The sequence below is a fragment of the Zalophus californianus genome, chromosome 16, assembly GCF_009762305.2.
Source record: "Zalophus californianus isolate mZalCal1 chromosome 16, mZalCal1.pri.v2, whole genome shotgun sequence".
In the NCBI taxonomy this organism is placed as follows: domain Eukaryota; kingdom Metazoa; phylum Chordata; class Mammalia; order Carnivora; family Otariidae; genus Zalophus; species Zalophus californianus.
Window position 1 is genome coordinate 52,209,258 of NC_045610.1, and position 21,902 is coordinate 52,231,159.

The window sequence follows — 21,902 nt, forward strand, 5'->3', positions numbered from 1 at the left end:
TTCGGACAAATGCATAATGACACGTATCCTTCGTTATAAAACCATACAGAGTATTTTCACTCTCTAAAAGTTCTCTGTGCTCTCTGCCTATTCATCTGTTCAGGCTACCCTCCCCCAAATCTTTTCACTGTCTCTATAGTTTCGCCTTTTCCAGAATGTCATATAGTTGGAATCATCCAGTATGTAGCCTTTTCAGATTGGCTTCTTTCACTTAGTAATATGCATTTAAGATTCCTCCTTGCTTTAACCACAGTTTACTTACCCATTCACAGACTGAAGAACATCTTGGTTGGTTCCAAGTTTTGGCAACTGTGAATAGAGCTGCTCTAAATGCCAATGTGTAGGTTTTTGTGTGGGCAAAGTTTTTAACTCTTTTGGGTAAAGACCAAGGAGCATGATGGCTGGATTGTACAATAGAATGATAAGATTTTAGATTATAGAGTTGACTTGTGAGTTAACCATGTATTAATCATTAATCATAAAAGAAGAACATTGTCACTGGAGAATAGTGAATTGTATGGGTTAGCTGGCATAGACATTGGCAAACATTTTTCTGTAAAGGGCCAGATACTAAATATTTTAGTCTTTGAGGGCTGCATGGTCTCTCTTAAGGCTCCAAGGACAACTGGACTCTACTACTATAGAGTGAAAGTAGCCATTGACAGTATGTAAATGAATAAGTGCAACTATATTCCAATAAAACTTTATTTATGGACCTTGAAATTTGAATATCATATAATTTCCAAATGTCACAGAATCTTCTTCTTCTTTTAGCTGTGCCCCCACGATTTAAACATGTAAAAATGATTTTTAGCTTGCAGGACTTACAAAAACAGGCATCAGGCTGAACAAACAAAAGCAGTTTTCCAGTGACAGAACTAGAGTGATAATACCACACTTCTACATAAGAAGTAGCCTCTTTGTATTATCTAACTCCTCTTTAGGCCATTACTGAAATCACTGAAGAGCAATCAAGTACAAATTATTGAAAAAGAGAATTGTTTATCACTTAAAGTTTTTACACTTTATTAATGAATTCTTTCATCATCTTGTTGCCTGACAAATCTTAACACAAACTTGCCCCTTTGATTTGCCTTGGCGTCTCTCTCTGTTTCGGGGAAGATTACAGTTCACCAAAGTTGACCTTCAGTGAAGTTAATTTTCAGTTAAGGTGGATTTAGGAGGCATAGACATGCAACAGAAAGCCAACACAGATATCATTTTCATCTGGCTTTAGAAAGTGTTTTTCTACTTACATGTGAGTATGGGTGTGTCTGATGTTCTGGGAATTTACTTCAAACAAAGGAATGAAGCCACGCTGTGATTTTCTGACTCAGTTGGAGTTGGGAAACCATCCAATTTCTCTATCTTGCCTTCTGTCCTGCTCTTCTCTGTAGTCTTTTTTAGGCTGTGTTTAGATGTCTCATCTTCTCAGATCAATCCAAACACTCACCCAAACAAAGCTACCTTTCCTGAAATGGTCCTTGCAGAGTTGAGGGTGTTACGTGTATCGTGGTGTTCTTGTAAAAGTTCCTTCAGATGGAATGCTAACAAAGGGAGCTCAGCTTTCAAACAAGGAAGGAATCAAGCAGAGTAAGTGATAAAATACTCACTAAATGACCAAGTCAGACTTATTATGGATAAACCACAGGGTAAGTTGCCTTGATTAGTATGTGCATGTCCTATTTTCCTGGTATTCAGATTTCTTTGCAGAAGAGGCAACTCCGTGTCCATCACCTCCCTAACATTTACTGGTAATTGAAAAGCTAGCTCCTTTAGAGGGTTCAGACTCTTCTGCATGGTACTCTGTAGCAGGTTGAAAATCAGTGCTTCCATCAGAATGTCCAATCCTTAATGATAGCTATAGCAGGTTGAGGACACTAATTATCTTCCTAAAGTAGGTCATATTTATTATTATCATCCTCATTTTACAGATGAGGCAACTGGGATGCAGACAGCGTACATAGCTCCCAATATCACAAGCCTAGTGAGCACTAACATGAAAATCATATCTTGCTTCCTCAAGTGTTCATGCTTTTAAAAATGGAAACAAAACCCAAAAACCCCAAAATGGCAACTACGGTCAGAACCCAGAAATGACCCCCTAAATTCGGAGGGCTGACCAAACTGGATGGGGCCCCCTAGATCCTCCAGCTACCAATGCTCTTGGGAGTAAAACAATATATGAATTCCTTGCCTGCACAATCTTCCTTTTGGGATCTCCTGGGCACCCCTCCCGCAGGTTCTGAAGAGCTTGGGATTGTTATTTCTTTAGTTTCTTGTGGCTGCCTTTCACATTCTTCTGGACCTTTCTCTTGACTCTACCATTTTAAATCCACCTTCTCGCTTATTCAATTTTCTGACTTCCGGTCCACTAGTTTGACCACATGACCACTCACCATTTCATTTCATCTCTTAGGACCTATTGCTGGGGCAGAGCAACTATCAGACTGCATATCCTGGATGTGAACCACAGCCTGTGTTTTTTATTAATCATTTCTGTCCTAAGCTCTGATCCTTGGGGTTCAGGGAGGGAGGACCCTCCAGTCTCCATCTCTGTCTTCCATTTATCAGGGCTTATTCAAAGATGCTAGACTAGTTCCTTGAAACTGTGCTGTACAGGGTAACTAATCGTTAGAGGCATGTTGAATAAAGGAATGAATGGATGCTTAGCTATTTCTAGCTGTCCTGTCTCAGTATCATTGGCATTGGATCTCAGCCCTCACTTGCTAAGAGGTAGAGTTCTGGTAAAAAGGATTTCTTTGCATTGGGTAGGAGCATTTCCATAGATCACCTAACCAACCCTGTTTATCAATATTTGTTGAACATATTTCTGGCCCAGGAAATCCTCCTCCTTTATTTCCCTGACCTGGTGAAAAGTTAATCAGGGTATGCTTGAATGCCCTTCACGCTGTACCTCCTCCAGAGGGACAGGGGCAGTGAGGTAACCTCTGTCTCAGCTGACCGGCTATCACCTGCTTTATAAGATGCCAAGGGCTACCTATGTAGATTCTCAGGTGGGACTGTAGGAACAAACCTGTGTCAATGGTTAACTCAAGTTCTTGGTTTCTGGAGTTTTTCTTTCCTTTATTATTAACTAAAGAACATTTTTACCATTGCTCAGCTGGGAGCACCAAGCTCATAGAGCCTCTGCAGGGAGAGTGAATAAAGGTAAGCATTGCTCTATTTTTGTTATATTCAGCCTATGCTTTGTTCATGCTGGCTTCTGTTTAAGGGGCAGCAATGTTTTGTACACAGCAATGTCAATTCAATGTTGAGTTAAAGGCAATTAAGATAATTTAATTTCCTATGCGAGGGTTTTAAGTAGTGTCATATTCCTTGAGTTCTTTTGAAACTTTGGTCAAAAGTATTCTCAAATTGGTCTTTATAGAGTTTATTAAACAGCTTTTACATGACACTATATATGTAGATATCTAAAAGTGACTTTATCGTATTCCATATTCAATACCAGATGGAGTATTCTATAATTTCTTTTGAAAGCAAATTATTGCATCCTGCATAAGTGTATAGACATTTATGGATATATAGCTTCAAACATTGAAATGTGCTTTTACACACACCTTCAAAAAACTTCAAGAAAAAATAGGTTAATTTTTTCTGGGAATTGTAAATAATGATATGAGAGGAAATAAAAATATACGTGTTTATAAACTTGTTTTAAAATGCTCCCTTTTTTCTAGTTGCCTGTGTGGGGCCACTTTTTTGTGTTTTGTTTTTTTGTTTTTCAAGTAAGCTTTATGCCCCTTGAACTCACAACCCTGAGATCAAGAGTAGCATGCTTTACTGACTGAACCAGCCAGGTGCCCAGTTCTAGACTTATTTTGACATAAATTAGAAGTAGAGAATTTCGTTTTGTTGTATTCACTTTAATTTCTCCAAAGGTTGTTTTTTTTTCCTCATCCAATCAAATCTTAGAAATTTTATTCTTAGGTATGTATTGAGACAAGCGTGTACATGTTGATCTTTGCCCTCTGGAAACTATGAATTCTCTATTGTATACAATTGAATTGTTTCTGTTGGCAGTGGGTACAGGTGGTAACCATGAACTTTTTTACAAACCAGGTGGATTTTGACCAAGTGCATTAAGCTCTTAGATGATCATATGAACTGAAATGTTCTTAGGAAAATAGACCTGGATGGAATATTTCTGCTGAGCATTAATGCTACAGCTAGGCAAGAGTCAGAGCCTTAGGAAGAAAGACTAGATTAATGTATCTTTGCCACTTTACTTTGGAAACTGTAGGCCAACCACTGTCTATGTGAGATCTTAACCAGCAAAGTAACACAAAGAGTCTAAACTACAACTGTTTTGTAGAATGCCATTTAAGGAGTTCTTGAAATGAAGCTAAAAAGAAGTTTAAAGTGAACAGGGTCCAGAGTTCACGTCCATTCAAATTAGCAGAGGGAGAGGGAGAGAGAGAGAGAAAGAGAGATAGAGACAAAGACAGAAGGAGGAAGATACAGAGGGGAACTGGAGGTAACTGGTAGAAGTAACTCCTGTTTAGGATTATTTTTAGAACATGAGAATTGTGGTAAATCCAAGTCATTAGTCTCATTCAAAACAGGACCATGACCACATTTGACATTGGAAGAAAAGACTTGAGGAGGATGCTCAAATGATTTGAAATCATTTTCCTAAATAAGTATATTTTGACTTGCAAGAGAACAAGTGTTTTCAAGGATATTGGAAAACTATGTTTCTTCCATTTTATATATATTAGTGGTGAGTCCAAGTGAAGGCTTAGATATCAATTAGTTGAAAATTAGGAAACAGCAAAAAGTGTAGTTTTAGGGAAGATGATAGACATATACAGGATATTTAGAGCAAATATTTGGTACCAAAACAACTCATATATTTAGGTAAACCTTTTTTTCAAATTTACAAAACCCATCATCTTAACAAACTGTCCAGCTTTTGTCCCATATGAATTTATTCTTAAGTATAAATAAAGTTACCTCCTTGTTCTAGGAACAGTGGCCTCAAACCTAACTTTAGGAATAAGATGTGCATGCTTCCCATCACCACACAATACCCTACCTTTTCTAATCTGATGAATATTGAGAGTTAATAGGCTTGATACAAAGGGCAAAGAGGAAATGCCCCCAAAAGATCTCTCATGTGTGGTCCTTGTGCATGGATGTGGCTGAGAACATGTATGTCACCAATACCCTCTTCCTATGAACCTGTGAGTGATGTCTTATCCATGGATATTGTTTTAACATACCTGGGAGTCTATCATCATAACTTTGTAACTCAGCATGACTGAAGCCTTAGCTCCCAAGGATCTACCTTGATTGTTTTTACCAAGTGATGGCTGGCATTGCTTTTCTTTTCTAGGCATACACAAATTACTTATGTCACATTGATAAAAGCAGTTTTTCTAGCTGGAGGAAATTTTATTTGTTTTTTCCACTAATAGATTTTTGGGGATAATGGGAAAGAAATAAGTTTTTTTTTTCAGGAGGGCAACAACCTATGTTTTGTTTGTGGAAAAGTAAACTCCAGAATTTTCCCTCTCTCTCTTTTTTCTTTTCTTTTTTTAAATTTGTTTTGTTTTTGTTTTTTTACCATCATGGTCTCAGCTCCTTAACCCCTGGTAAGACACTGACATTGAGATAATGGGTCATCCTGTCATTTCCCTGATTTAACTGGTAGTGCACTTAGCAAGAGACATTTTTCTCTGATTTATTCATTGATTGGTTCTCTCAGCAAATATTTACTAAGTGACAAAAAAGCCCTAAAGCTTGTGGGTTGCATGGGAGATTGCTTAATGGGTGAAACCACTTTCTTTGGGAATTTAAGACTAGTGAAGGAAGAAAAACAGATGATTTGTCAATGCATGATATATCATGTATCCAACAAATATTTATTGACTGACTACTCTGTGCCAGGCATTGATTAGACATATATTGATGAAAAGGACATATTAATGAAAAGAAAAAGACAAAAATTCCTGCCTTTATGAATCTTGCATTTTATAGTAGATGTTAGGGGAGTCTATCCAGAAGTAAAATTAAAAGCATGTTAGTGGTGATAAGCAGTATAGAGGAAAACACAATGGAGGAAGGAATTACTGGGGGTGGGGGCTGGAGGAGTGAGAGCATTGTATTCGTTATCTATTGCTGTGTAACAAATTTCCCCAAAACTGTGTCTCAGAGCAAAAATTGTTTGTCATCTCCAGTTTTCTGGGTCAGGAATCCAGGCTGATCTGGGTCCTCTGGATCACATACTGCAGTCAAAGTGTCCACTGGAACTAACCATCTGAAACCTTGCATGGGGGAGGATTCCCTTCCAAGCTCAATCACATGGTACTTGGCAGGATTGGTTCCTTTGGGGCAGTTGGATTGGGGGGGGTCGCTCAGTTCTCCACTAGTTGTTGGCGAGAGTCCTTCCTTAGTTCCTTGCCATGTGGGCCTCGCCATAAAATATCTCAAAACATGGCAGCTGGTTTCCATTAGAGCAAGCGGCAAGTAAACAAGACAGAGACAGAGTCTTTTTCAAACCTAATCTTGAAAGTGATGTCCCCTCACTTTGGCCAAATTCTATTCATTAGAAGTGAGTCACTTATTCCAGCCAACACTCAAGGGGAGGGGATTTCACAAGAACATGAACACCAGGAAACAGGGATCTTAGGGAACCATCTTCAAAGCTGTCTATTGCAACTCTACATTTTTAAATAGAATTGCCAAAAGGGAGCCTCACTAAGTAGGTGATATTTGATTGAAGACTTGGAGGCGGTGAGGAAGTGAGCAATATGGATATCTTGGAGAAGCACAGTTCAGGTAGATGGAATAGTTGGGCAAGGCTCTGAGTGTCCCTGGCATGTTTGAGAGACAGCAAGGGGGATCAGTGTGGCTGAAGCAAAGTTGCAAGGGGAAGAGGAGTTGTAGATGAGGTCATGTGGATGTGCCAGGATTTTTTTCCAGAATGGAGAGGATTCTGCAAGCTAAATGTCTCAGAGATGGTTTTTTGAGACATTATGAAGGACCACCGGGAGGTATCAGTTTGAATAGGTAGAAAGACAGTGAGGAAGAGCATTGTAGATGGTAGACAGATGATGTGGATGAAGAAAATACAGAAGTGGGGATGAGGGTAAAAGAAGACATGGCTCCTCTAGTTTGACCAATGGAAGAACAAGAGGGTATCTTAATATCAAGACTATGCTGAGGCCAATGACCTGCTCACCAAATGAGACTTGTAAGGAACACACAAATCTCATCATCATAGAAACCAGATCTTCTTTGGCTGCAGTCAACAGACAGGGGGGCTACAAAGCAGTTTTCTTGGGCAGTAAACAATATTAGAAGGCTTTCTAGAAGGCTTTCTCCAAATGCCTCTCCCCTGAGGAGGATGTGATCTTCTCTCAGCTTTTAGCACATAATGACCCAGCAGGTTGTCCATCAGTCTTAGCATCTTCAAAGAGTCCCTCTGTTGGAAACCATGGGAATAAGGGATCTAAATAAACAGTCCTTCTGAGATGCATTTTATCTCAGTCCATTCAGGCTTTTGTATCAAAAATGCTACTGATTGGGTGGTTTAAACAACAAACATTTAGTTCTCACAATCCTGGAGGCTGGAAGTTCAACATCAAGATACCGGTATATGTAGTGTTTCGTGAGACCCATTTTCTGGTTCATAGAGGGCCATTTTCTCAGTGGGAGGACACAAACATTTAGTCCATGGCATCTATTAGCATTGAAATAAACTCAGATAGGTTGTTTTTGGTTAAGGTTTCTAGGTCCAAGAGCTCAGCTTCAGTGGGAGAAAAATGGCTTTGTCTACACTCTGAAATGCATTGCATTGAAGGATTCCTATGTGGAGACAGTTGCATCCTGGTTTCTCAGCTGGCCAGCCTCAGAGGACTTGGAGGAGAGATCTCATCATCATCCTTTAAGCCATATGTGCCCTGAACTTTGTGGTTATTAAAATGTAAGGACTGAGTGACTTTATTTTTTTATAGCTGCTTTTGCCTGCAAAAGATGGGATCAACTATTTTTCGCCAGGGTTTTCTACTCTGAAACCAAGAATTCAGATGCAAAATGTACATTGCATTTTAAAGAGGCTTTTCACTATTAAATACAACTTTTTCTAGTTACCTTGGCTCCACATTCACTTTCTCTCAAAAATAGACCTGAAACTGTCCACAGATGCAAAGGAAATTGGGGAAAAGTCAATCTGAGTAAGAAACAGCCCCAAAGTAGATTTACTTGACAATTCCAAATAAAGGTGATCTTCACCTTAAATATGGTCCAGAAATATCACCTCAATTCTTAATTTTATTTTACTTACATGAGTATAGTTTAAAAGACTTCAAATGGTTACGTGGCTTCAGATTATATTCCACAAGATTTGTTCTTTTAACTTAAAAACAAACATTCAGCTATTTCTTTTTTCTTTTTTTTTAAAGAAAAAAGTATGTTCAAGGAAACATAACCAAAAGCATCTTTTATTATGGTGAATTTTAATTTTTCATTATATTTCATTTTAAATTAGAACCATGTTCCCATGCAATCAATAATCTTTTATTCAATCTGGATACAAAGATAACAAACACTTGGTCCCTGCCCTCAGTCTGGCAGAAAAAAAGACAGATCTGTACATAATTAAGGGCAATTCAATGGCCTAGGACCATGATAAAATAAGATAGGATTAACACACCAACCCATTGAACTTTTTTCAGGAAAGCAATAGGGGGATAGCCTTCTTTGGGGCATGTGGCTGTTGTTCAGGATGGGCTTTTAGAATTCAGGAAGTTTAAACACTGAGATATTGTGTGTGTGTGTGTGTGTGTGTGTTTTAAGATTTATGTATTTATTTGAGAGAGAGAGAGAGAGAGCCTGCATATGTGTGAGGGGAAGGGGGAGGGTCAGGGAGAGAATCCTCAAGCAGAGCCCAGCCTGGGGCTCGAGCCTACTGAGATCAAAACCTGAGACAAAACCAAGAGTCAGATGCTCAACCGACTGAGCAACCCAGGTGCCCCTGAGATACTGTTTTTACTATGAACTGTTTTACAAGATTTTTCTTTGCCTTACATTTGCCATCTTCTTTCCCTTCGTTTGGTAACTGTATTAGTCAGGGTTCCCCAGAGAACCAGAGCCAATAGGATATATAGAAAAGGAGAGACAGAAAATGATTCATTCTAAAGAATCGGTCATGTGATTGCCAGGGAAGGCAAGTCTGAAATCTGTAGGTTAGGTGGCAGGTTGGAAATTAAAGTAAGAGCAGATATTGTAGTATTTTTTTTGAAAGATTTATTTATTTTTAGAGAGAGAGAGAGAACCCAAATGGGGAGAGGGACAGAAGGAGAGGGAGAGAGAGAATCCTCAGGCAGAACTCCCTGTTGAGTGCAGAGCCCGACGTGGGACTGGATCCCACGACCCTGAGATCACCACCCGAGCTGAAATCAAGAGTTGGACACTTAACCAACCACCCAGGTGCCCTGAAATCGTAGTTTTGAGTCCAAAATTTGCGAGTTAGACCAGCAGGCAGGAACCTTAGGCAGAGTTTCATATGTTGCAATCTTGAGGTAGAATTGCTTCTCCTTCGGGAAACTTCAATTTTGCTCTTAATACTTTCAACTGCTTGGATGGGGGCCACACGTATTTTGGAGGATCATCTGCTTTGCTGAAAGTGGACACATTGTAAGTGTTAATCACATCTAACAAATATCTTCACAAAAACATCCAGAATGATGATTGGCCAAACAACTCGGCATCATAGCTTAGCCACACTGATATATAAAATTAACCATCACAGTGACATAGGACATTTTCAACCCTGATTGTATTTTGTCATACAGACATTCTAAGTTTGAAGCATCAGTTTCTATAAAAGAACTTAAGAACCGTACTTTATTAGTTATTACATTTTTAATTCCACAAAATAGATATGCCTAAAAATGTGATCATTTGGGTAGAGAAGTAGCCATTAATTTAATACGGCATTTTCAGTACTATAGCTTTTTACCATGCAGTTTGGCCAAAGAGAAAGTAATTTCTCTTTATTAAGACAAAGAACGGGTTACTTTAAAAGGCATCCGTGGTCCATCCTAATGGCATTGTCTCCTCTTCCATTAACTTCACATTCTACACCATATTTTTCAGCTATTATATATTCTCTCCTATATTTGCATGCCGTTGATTTTTCATGAGTAGGAGTCCTGCTTCCAAATGACTATGTTCATGGTAGTAATGATGTGCCAGGAACTATGAGAAGCCACAAGATAAACATGGTGTACATTTCAGAAGCATTAATTTAACTCCAGGATTTGGATTGAGAATAAGATGAATTAAATAATTTAACTGATAAGCAGTTTAAAGAATTATTTTTGTAGTTCAGGTGTTTTGAGGTATATATCCAGAATTCAAAATGAGCATAGATTTTAAAGAAAAATCCTAAGACCAGAATATTTTGAGCTTCAGCCCAATCCTTTATGTTATATTTTCAGATCCCCCTAGGATTTGGGGACGGGATAAGGGTAACATACTCATTTCTCTTGTTGGTTTTTTTTTTTTTTCAGGTTTTTCATTTAATGGAAAATTTTGAGAAGTACTATTAAAGGATAATTTTTGTGAGACCAAATTCTTGGGTTAGGTTACTACTTGATTAGTTAGTTGGCTCTGCCCCAGAAAAATATCTACTCACCCACAAACTTGGCCAGTCTTTTCACGACTATGTACTCTTCACATCTCATGTGAGAATTTTCCAAACAATGGGTAATTCAGGACATTCTGTCTCTACTTCGGGAAAATAATCCAAAGTAACCTCACAAAACAAGGCACCTAGCATAATGGCTGGACCACAAAAATTGTTCAGTAGATCTCTGATTCAGGGCTCCCCTAGACAGAAGCCAGCACATCGAGTCTGCTGTGCAAGAGCAAACTAGCTCTCGCCAACTAGCACTTACCTGAAAGAAACACTCAGCCATCTTTGATGAGCTATTAGGTTATTAACTGACCTTCTAGTGTTCTGGTAATGTACTATTGAGTTCTATTTATAGATGGCACAGTAAAATCCTTCCCCGGACTTGCACCTAAAATTGAGAAGGTGCCAGAACATTAAAGACTATGAGCCATACACCAGGATCATCACAGCAAGAAGCCTGTTCCTGTTGTGAGTTTAGCCTGCCTTTTATTTGGGACAGAGTTGAGCCAACTTGTGGGTGGTTAGATAACACTCAAGGAGAAAGTGGTGTGACTAATTTGAACAAAGTTACACATATTTAAATTTAGGCTTTGTGGGAATAGAAAGTGGTTCCATTTCCTTATGACTAAAGTTTTATTTAGCTGTGCTCGATAACAATATTGTGCTGATGATAAGATTGCACCATTTGCATCAGGAGTTGAAAGGCTAAAGAAACATTTGGAGAAATAAAACTAAGGAGAGCAAAATCACAAACAAGCAGACCTGAACAAAACCCAACAGAAGCAAAATGTACTGTGCTTTACACTCACAGGAGTTAGCATGATGGAAACCAGGACAATGTTTCCATGCATTATATAGCTATAGGCAGATTATTTTGTGTGTGTTTCCCCTGCATGATTGCATCAAATCATTCCTGTTCTTTGCTAGTGTAAACAGCGGACACAACTTCTCATTCGGCATGGAATTTTGTTAGGATCTGCTGTAGCAGCTTGTGAAACAGAAGCACGGGAGTACAGACTGAGCAGAACTAGCAGGTGAGTGGAAGTCCAGCATTGTGTCCTGTATGCAAGAGTTGTTCAGAGTCACCATGCTTCTTTTTGTGTGGAATGTAAGGGACTATACTAATGATATACAATCAAATACCATGGTAATCGCTATACCATTAGTATAGGATTGTGGACATGGCTATTGTAGGCATCGAAATCATAGCATTTGGTAAACCCATTGCCATTCAATGGACAGAACATTGTCATCTTCCACGCTTTGGTTTCTTGAACAAATGGTACCTCCATTACTCTAAATCAGTGTGCAATGCTCATTGCACTGGGCACTAGGTATATAAAGATAAATCTATCAGTTGCTTGCCATTGGGAAAGTCAAAACCTAGCAAAGGAAGACACAGGCAGAAAAACCAGCTGTGCCTGGGGACTTGAGGGAAGCTAAAAGAAAGAAGAAATGTCTGCCTGATTTATGAAGAACCTGACATGTTTGGAAGAACGTGAGAAGTTCTGAGGGGTTGGCACATAGAGTTTTCAGTGTGACGGTGAAAGTAGAATGGAAATAAACGGAATAGAAAACATAGGTATGACCTAAGCAGTAGGTGGCATGGGAAGGATATTTATGGTGCCCACCCTTCTCCCCCAAATGACTGAGGACTGTAGTCGTTACGACTGAACAAGTTCCCCATTACTTGGGACTGGCTCTGGGAAAGGGGGAGGATTTAACAGGAGATGTGGAGAATGGAGAAGAGAGAGGACAAAATAATTAGTGATGCTTTCCTACTTTAGAGAGGACACTGGTTTCGTTGCAAGGTAGGTTTTTTCAATAAAGAGCACTCTCTCTAATCTGAAGAACTTGATAATTGCTTATCAGCGTTCTACTTTCTTCTGATGTTGTCCATTTCCTTTGCCTTATTGTCCTTAACTGCATGGATGTTAACTTGGTGCCCACTCTGTTCATGGAGTAGGTGGACAGAATCTCTTTTTATATCTTAATGGTGGGTTTAAGGTGGACTTAGGAATTTACCCTACATACCAACGGATGGGTAGATAGAAAGAGGCATCATGGTGCAGCAGTGCATTGGGCTCAACATCAGAAGTCTTCAATCTCACCATCTTTACACATTTATTATTATTTGACAGTGACTAGTTCTCTATCATCAGTTTCCTCATCTATAAAATAAATATGAATTTTCCTAGTGGTTCTGCTTCTGTAATCAAACCTTGATAATTGAGCCTATTAAATATGTGTGTGTATATACATGCATGTGTGTATGTGTGTGTGTTTGTGTGTGTGTGTGTGTGTGTGTATTTATCTGGTGCTGGAGCCTGAAGCCACAAGGCGGGCAGTTGGAAAGACAGATGCATGTGAAATGAAGGAAGACAACAGATGAGAACCAGTGAAAATGATCTGGAAGCCATCAGGATGAAATGGAGCTCATATCCGTCTCTCACAATGCTTGAGCCTCCAATTAGATAATGAGGGTGGCCAGCAGGAGAAGCTGGTACCTGCCATCATGTAACCAGGAGCCATAGAAGCTGAAGGAAGAGAGTTTCAGAAACTGTGGGGTGACCTGCTTTTCAGTGCCAATCACACGAGGCAACAGATCAGTGACAACCTCTGTGAATGACCACAAAGCCTCATGCTCTATGCCAACCTTCTGACGTAAAAAGAATATGGCTTGCATCTTACAAATCTCATGCAAAATGTCTCCCAGTGGGTCCAGGCTAACCTGGAACTATGAAGGGAATGGAATTCTGGAACATGTGTTCCCAGTTTAGCTAAATTAATACAATCCAAATCTACTACACCTGTCACCTGCCATTCAGAATATAAAACAAATGATTGAGACATAGTTCCTACCCCCACATAGCTATCCTTGTGGTGGAAGAGAGTCTTAATTCACTCTGGTATACGTTGCAATAGAACTGCTTTGTCTCTTTTACAAGCAAGAAGTGAGACTAATGCACATGAATGAGCTTTGGAAGTGTTAAAGGTTTAATGGCTTTTAGAGTCTCACTTTGGCTGTGTGATGTTAGATTACCCCTATGCTTAAAAGTGAACACTGGGAATGAATTCATTCTGGATATCTTAGTAAGTTTAGATCCCCTAGGCTTTGTCTTATTTCACCTAAGTAATGTGGTGGTGCTGAATGGATAGCAACCAAATTTCTACACTAACCCAAATCCTTTCATTCATGAGATTATACCTGTTCATTTAAGTCACCAACCATTTCCCCACAGAAACAACGTTTGTCCTGATTTAGCATAACTTATCCCTCTTTTAAGCTGAGAAAATGGGACACATTAAACCGATAGCTAAGTTCCTTGACTGTTAATTTTTTAAAAAAACATTGAAGATTAGAAATGGCCTCAAAATGTTGTGCCAAATCTGTCCTGTGAAAACTCCTTTTTAATCAGCACCATCTTGCATAGATTGTCTCTGCTATCTCTTTATTAGATTGTGTTTGACTCACCCTTTCAACTTAGCCTGTCTCATTTTTCTCTTCCTTCGATGCTGCCTCGTTAGGCAGATTTTGAGTCTTTCGGAGACTTCACGTTTTTCTCTGTATCTCAAGGATAGTGTCACAATGATGAGGTGGCCTCATTGTTTCCACAACCCAAACGTTCTGTTACTGAAGTCATGAATAGAAGACATTTTTGCTCAATCTTCTATGAATGATAGGAGACCACATGGAGAAACTTCTGCGATGTTTCCCCTACCAATAACAAAGGAATGTGTGTTGCTTGACTGCAGAAATAATATTTTCAATTTACTGATTGATTTTTGTTTTAAAAAAGACATGCTGTGCCCCATGATGAGTGCTTCACAGATCTTAATCCTTCCATCCCTATGATGAACTTCATTTTTACAGATGAGGAAGCAGGCACAAAGGAGCCATGCAATGTTTCAAAGATCACACAGCTTGTAAATGGCACAGCTGATTTTGGGCCAGGCAGTCTTTGTCCCTGGTATCTGTTTTTAACTACTAATCTGTGCCCTCTAAAGAACCCCAGTTTTCCATAAATTCATAGCTGTGTGATGATTAAGAATGCTAAATGATATTAACACATAATTTGGATTATACACCCAGCATTCAAGAAACCTTTGTACACAACACAAAGGGAAAGCATGAGAAATGCTCAGGCATTGAAATGATAAAATAGAATCAAACCCTACCAATGGGACCCAGCTCTCTACTCTGTAATTATTGATTTCTTTGAAGTATTCTCGTTTGCATGCTAGGCATTAAAGTGTTCTTTCTCTGTGGCATTTAAAAAATAAAAACAAGCCAATCAGAAACAGAGAAGATATCTGCCCTCTAGTTAAGGGGCAGAACCCCAGCCACACCAATACAGGGCTTTGTCATTTTCATCAAAAGTGAATAAACACAAACAGAACTTTAACATCATAGGTCAATAAGAATTTCACTCCGTTGAGCAATATTTCACTGATATGGGAAAAGGCAGTCATTCTTTATGGTCCTAATGACATATGAAAGTCCGTTGGCTTTAATACCAAATATTGAACTAAGATCAAATAAGCCATTTGTTTGAGGGAAAAGATGGAGATAAAAGTAGAGCCCAGTGGGTCCTGAGAAATTTCTCGGTTTAGAGCAAAAAGTCTCTTCTACATTAATCTAATGTAAAATAGCCCTTTTTCTTTGTGCTAGTAAATATTAATTTTGCTAGAAATTACTGCTCTTGATATGCAAATATTTACAATGAGAAATTTCATGGAGTAGGAAGAAGCAATCTTAGTTTTGACTCCTGTATTAATACTCAGTGAAGATTAACAGTGATGAAGTCATTTATCGAAGAGCAAATCCTGTGTTTCATTGGTTCGGCCATGTAATACAAATGAAGTCAAATGTATATTTTCAAGAAAGAGCACCAGACAAAAGCCAACCATCAACATAATAAAATTGTATTTTTTTAAGTAAAATATTTTCAGTATTCTATGAAAGAAAGAAAACTGTACTTCCTAAGAAAGCTGCTAACATAAACTTTTACAATTCAAAAATAATTACATCAGAAAATAAGAATCAAATAACATATAGCATAATAATCAAATAATTAAATAATTGCATGATGTATTAATCATTTTTCAGTATTCATCATAAGACCATCTCTTAAAGAAATATGATGTTTACTCTTTAAGTTAAAAAAAATTCGAAAAAATTTGGCAGTTGCCCTACCCTTAAAACCGTTAGTGTATTCATCCTAAAGATCACTGAGCTCCTGAAGTTTCTAATAAATTTCTTTGTTGTGTTTGGCATTTCCTTTTACGTAGTCTCAGCTTTTAAATTAAAGACCAGATCATTCACTGGCATGTTTTTGTTTTTCTTGTTTGGTTCACCTTTATTCTTTTTTTTTTTTTTTTTCCTTTTTGATTCCTAATGAATATAACAAAACAACCCCTGTGGTTGCACTTCAAAGCTTAGAAAATGCTTTGACAGCAATGATCACATTTTGTCTTCAGAACACCTTTGCAAGGGTAGTGAAAATACTAGAGAATTCTTCGTATAGTGATGGAAATAGTAAGGATCAGCCAAATTAAGGGATGTGCTGGTACAGGGCCAGGAGGGGAACTCAGCCTCTGGGGTTTGCCTCCAGATCCATTTCTCTTTCATGTACTCCTGCTTTCTTGCCTTTTCCATCTCTGTACTGGAGAAATCTTAGGAGGATAACAGGTATCTTCTCAGTGTGGTGTCAGCTTGCATTTCAATATCAGACAGACCTGGGTTTTAATCTAAACTCTGCCACGTGTGACTTGTAGTCGTTCTCAAAGTGTGGTCCAGGACTAGCAGCATCAGAATTGCCTGGGAACTTGTGCAAAATGCAAATTCTCAGGCTCCAACTCAAACCTACTGAATAAGCAGCTCTGGGGCTGGAGTCCAGCATCTGTCTTCTTCATGATCCCTCCAAGTGATTCTGATCGATCTGAAGGTTTGAAAACCAGTGGTCTAGACCAAAGCATGTCACCACTGCAGAAATTCTGTTTTGTCTTCCAGTTGGGTCAATGGTAGCTCTTACAAATGTCACACAGCACATGGTAGAGAGACACTTGAGAAATGTTGACATTCCCAGGGAACTGAATTTTATTGCAAGAGTTAATTCCAACTCATTCAATAAATGTGAGAACAGAAGTGAAGTGAGCACCCTTCTTGAATGCAGCATTTTCTCTAAACCCAGAAGAGACAACTATTTCTAACTTGTGGGTAAACAGGATGGTATACTGTGGCTATGTCTGAAGTAGTTAGTAGCTGCCATTGAAAATAAATCCAAGGAAGCCAAGTGATTTTTGTTTAAAAATCAGGGAGAGGCAGGGCCTGTCTTTGTCACTACCATTTTATTTGTTGTTTGTTTATGTGATTCTGGCAATTGCGTTATGATAGCTTTGTCCAAAGGCCAGACATCATCCCATGGCTTGAATTACTTAAAATTTATATATCGGGAGGCACCTGGGTGGCTCAGTCGATTCAGTGTCTGACTCTTGATTTCGGCTCAGGTCATGATCTCAGGGTTGTGAGATGACCCCCGAGCTCCACACTCAGTGGGGAGTCTACTTGAGATTCTCTCTCTCTCCCTCTGCCCCTCCCACAATTCAGCTCATGTCCCCTTGCTCTGTAAAAAAAAATATATATATATATATATATATGTATATATGTATATACACACACACATATATATATGGCTCAATAATTTAAAAGCCCTCAGTTCAAAAAAAATCCATAAATTCAATTTTGAAACTCAATGAAAAAATTTTTCAGCCTGTGTTCACCCGAAGTTGTCCTTAGGTAGCCATATGGAGTATGTAGATATGGACAGGCAAATTAAATCAATTTCTCTTGGATTCCTCTGTTTGTCCTCTTCCCGGACTTACAAAAGTAGAGAACACTTGTTAAAAACCTCCCATGAGCAGGTACTATGTTGTATGCTTGGGGGTTATGGGGGAGCCAGGTAGGAGGTGTTCTTGAAATTGCGGTATTCAAGCCACATCAACTGACCACCCAAGTTCTTGGTTTTAGATGGAATTAAGAGCCTCACATAATTTGTACATGGGTCTTAACTATCAGGAAGGGGGCAGCAGTTACTTGCTTTAAGTTCCTGAAGTTTGAAGAGAAACAACCACCCAAAGCCATGTTTTTTTGTCGCTATTTTTTCTCCATAGTTCCCGAAGGTGGGATTCCTAACTTGGGGCAGGGGGAGGCAGTGAGAAAAACAAACAAACAAACAAAAAAGCCGAAAAAACCTAAAAAGCCCTTCTGTTCCTAAAGTGTGAAACTACAAGGTTTCCATCACTGTGGGCCTATAATCAGAGGGTACGCTAATGAAGAATCTTACCTTCCAGGGAAGAAGGGGAAATATTTAGCTATAAACTAGACTTAGAAGTGCAGGTAACATTATTTCGAAGGTTTCCCTATCTCTGTTTACCAACGCTGCATGTCGATAAAAAGATTAAAAGCTAGTTACTCCAGTATTTACAGAGAACACAGGGCTCTGACTAACTCTGCTCAGAATCTCTAGTTACATCACCCTGAGACACTCCGCCAGCATTTCATGTCCTCACGGTAACTGCTCCCATTGCTGCGTCCAGCCCTGAACTAGTGCTTGTGGCAAGGGCATCTCGAAGGGGGAACCGGTGATGGCCACTTCCGTTCGGCCTCAGCTATCACCTTGCCCTGCAAAAAAAAAAAAAAAAAAAAGCTACTCAGTCATTTGCTCAGCATTTATATTTTTAGGCTCTGCCTTGGATTTAATCGCTTACTTCTCTCCCTGCCAAAGTATTTGTGCTGGTAAAACAGGGCCACGCAATCCAGACAGAACCTGCTGTTTCTGCTCCTGTCTGGAGGGTCAGCCATGGAAAGGCTGATCACAGTGATTTTATAGTTGAATGGTGTCATTGTTCTGGGTTTTTTGTGTTTCCCTTGAAAGAAAATTCTGAGGCTTGAGAGCTCTAAGATAAGGGGGAAAGTCTACCTGAAAACACTGTGCGCCTTCTCACCAGCCTTTTGCTGGTAGAGAACAGATCATCTTTGTTACACTTTGGCTGGATGAAAATGCACACATTATATGGGCAATTAAGGTTAATGAAAACACTTGGACGTCGTTTTCCCAGGTCCTTTCCTTTTCTGGGCTGAATTGTGGACCTGATTTAGGTATGTAGTCCTACTTACAGATTAAATTGAATTCATTGGGAGACTTTGGCATATTCATAATGCTAAAGACACTTAAAAGTCCATAGCTATCGTTTTGAATTATCAAATTCTCTAATCTCTCTCCAATAAGCTGTGATTCATCTACTTAGGTGACCAAGGATGTGTATTGTATAATTTTGCAAAGTTGGTCAAACACAATACCTGAGAAATGGAAAGGTAATCCATTACTAATTGCCTTGATTGCCAGAAATGTAACCAAAACCTTGTTCAGAATATATACATATACATACATATATATATATATATATATTTCTTTTTAGAGAGCATGCATGAGCAGGTCGGGGGGAGGGGCAGAGGGAGAGGGAGAGAGAATCTCAAGAAGACTCCCCACTGAGTAGAGAGCCTGACATGGGGCTTTACCCCACGACCCTGAAATCATGACCTGCACCAAAATCAAGAGTTGGACACTTAACCAACTGAGCCACCCAGGTGCCCCCAGAAATGTTCTTTAAGAGATATATGGCTACTAAAAAAAGAAGAAAAAAAGGGATTCAAAGTCCTTAGCCAAGCAGGTAAAAGCTTTGCCATTTGGGGCCCGACGATGTAATGTTTTGGTGTTCTCAGCTACCACTTCTCTTTTATGAATCCAGGTTTCTCGCTTTACAAAAATGCTGTGTTCTTTGATGCCATCTGGAGAACGTTAAGTCTTCTCCCTTTGGACTCTTATTTATTCCAGCATGTATCTCAAAGTTCCAGCCAAATCCACCTTTTGCATGACATCTTACAGAATGAATTTGAATTAAACCAACAAGGAGCCTGCCCTCCTTTGACTGTTTCCTCTTCTACTCACTTGACCTTCATCCATGACCCTTTCCCACTCATCTGATTATTAACCAAAGCAAAACTGAAATAAGAATACAATTCAAGTAGTCATTTTCTTTTTCTTATATCTTATCTTCTAAATAGCTTATGAACTTCTTGTGGACTGGCATTATGTCTTAGAAATCATAAATTTGCAAACAACCTGTTACCTGCCTTGAATATAGGAAGCAGGGGAAGGCCTAACAAATAGCAATCATTTATTTGAGGCAAAGAATAAAAAAGTTAGGCTTAGAAATGATATAGAATAGAATTTGCTCTTTGATAGGATATACTGTAAACAAGTTATGTTAAGTTATTTTATTTGGGGCCCTCCTTCCCTGTAGTACCTCACCCTATCTCCCCAACACACATGAGTGTGCACACACACACACACACACCTCTTTCTGATGTTTTAATGTTATCTGTTCTTTCAGTTGCTGGCCTAGTTCTTTGTTATTACTCCGGGTAGGTTTTCACTTTCTTGCTATTGCCCACATAGGGCTTTCTTTATAAGACACATAGGGACCTCTCTGCTTGATTTTAACCTATACTCTCAAATCATCCTGAACTATTCCATGAAGAGATACTTCTCTCTTATTTTACTCTCTCATGTAATAGTTACATTTAATTTGAGATTTTTGGGTGCACAGACCTGTATAGTGAATAATGTTAACATGTCAAATACTCTGGTGGCCTGGTTGAAAGTTTAATCTGAGGCAGGTGGGAAGGATGTCACTTGTACTCTTGAAGCAGAGCCTCATTCAGAGGCCAGGAAAACAGGTGTTCTATAATACCAAAAAATCTAAAATTTGGTCTGCATCATAAATAACAGAATGCCAAAGTGTCTATTTAAAAGCACACTTAGGTGAAGCAGAGCAGGCTACTCATATTTTGGATTTAGTTTTTATTGTTTTATGAGTCTCAGTTTTCATATAGAATCAAAATTACTTAACGTCTTCCAAAAATGTGCTTGCCCCCTTTAGCCTGTATATTCAAAATTATGGAATAAACTATTTAAGCAGCCTCACCCCCCCTCCCCTCCAGGAAATAGACAGCCAGCGATCTGTAGATATCAGGTAAAGTTGAAGAGCAACTTTTTAAGATTTCCATCTCTTCTTGGGAATGTGATATGTCACAACCAGAGAGTAAGCTCAATATCTAAACAAACTCAGAACCTGACTTCCATGGGGCAGCTGGTTTATAGTTGGAAATAATTGAACTACATACTAGTCCATCGATGCAAAGGTGGTAGAAGATCCCTCAGAGACAAAGGAACAGATGGGAGAAAATTCTAGAAGGTGTAAAATAACCTTTCAAATGCAAGTATGGGTATCGTATTAGTTTCCTCAGGCTACTGTAACTGGGTGGTTTAAAACAAAAATTTATTCTCTCACGGTTTGGGAAGCCTAAATTCTGAAATCAAGGTTACCCTCCCACCACAGCCTCTAGGGGAGGATCCTTCTTTGCCTCTTCATCTTCTGGTAGCCTGAGGCTCCTCGCTTGTGGCAAAACCACTCCAACCTCCACCTCTGCCTTCCTGTGTTATTCTTCTCTCTGGGTGGACGTTCCTTCTTCTTAGAAGGACACCAGTCATATTGGACAAGGGCCTACACTAATGACCTCCTTTTAACTTGATTACATCTGCGAAGACCCTATTTCCAAATAAGTTCACAGTCACAGGTGCCAGAGGTGACGACTCCAAAATGTCTTTTTGGGAGGACACAGTCCAACCCATAACAGACAATGATGGCAGAAAAATGAGAGACTCCACACTTTCCTCAGAAACACACTGAAAACATACCGAAATGAAAGATAACCTTCCTTTCCTTTCCTTGCCATTCTTTCTGTTATTTATTATGCCTTTTGTTTATGTCGGCCATTATAAAATGGTTAGATAATATTAGATGGAAGCATTTATTTTTCTACTTATTGTTTTGAATCTTTCACCTTTTGAAGAGGCACAGCCCGACTGTTCTTTTGTAATTTGTGACAACTATCAGAATTTGATTTTTTTTTTTGTCAGTAAGCAGGCAGTCTTAATGCTGATAATGAACAAAATGGAAGAAGGCATTTCACAGAGAGGAAAGGAAAAGCCAAATAAAAAGGGGAAATAAAGGGAACAATCAACCATGGATTGAGGAAAGGTGAAAGACATGAAGTATTCTCAGAAATAGCCAGTAAACACGGAGAAAATGGCGATTTGGGTGTTGACGC

At 39.0% G+C, this 21,902-nt stretch overlaps 1 protein-coding gene across 2 annotated transcripts in view; it reads left to right on the plus strand.

Moving 5' to 3' along the window:
* Positions 1 to 3,023: 3,023 nt before the first annotated feature.
* The window catches only part of KCNJ16 (potassium inwardly rectifying channel subfamily J member 16), a 53,540-nt gene continuing 34,661 nt past the window's right edge, over positions 3,024 to 21,902 (plus strand). Inside the window, exons 1-3 of one of the 2 annotated variants that reach the window (XM_027568298.1) lie at positions 3,024 to 3,171; positions 7,753 to 7,951; positions 11,594 to 11,700. The gene's annotated coding sequence lies outside the window, so the exon portion shown is untranslated. The remainder of the gene's footprint in view (positions 3,172 to 7,752; positions 7,952 to 11,593; positions 11,701 to 21,902) is intronic. The other variant, XM_027568297.1, reaches the window with a different exon arrangement.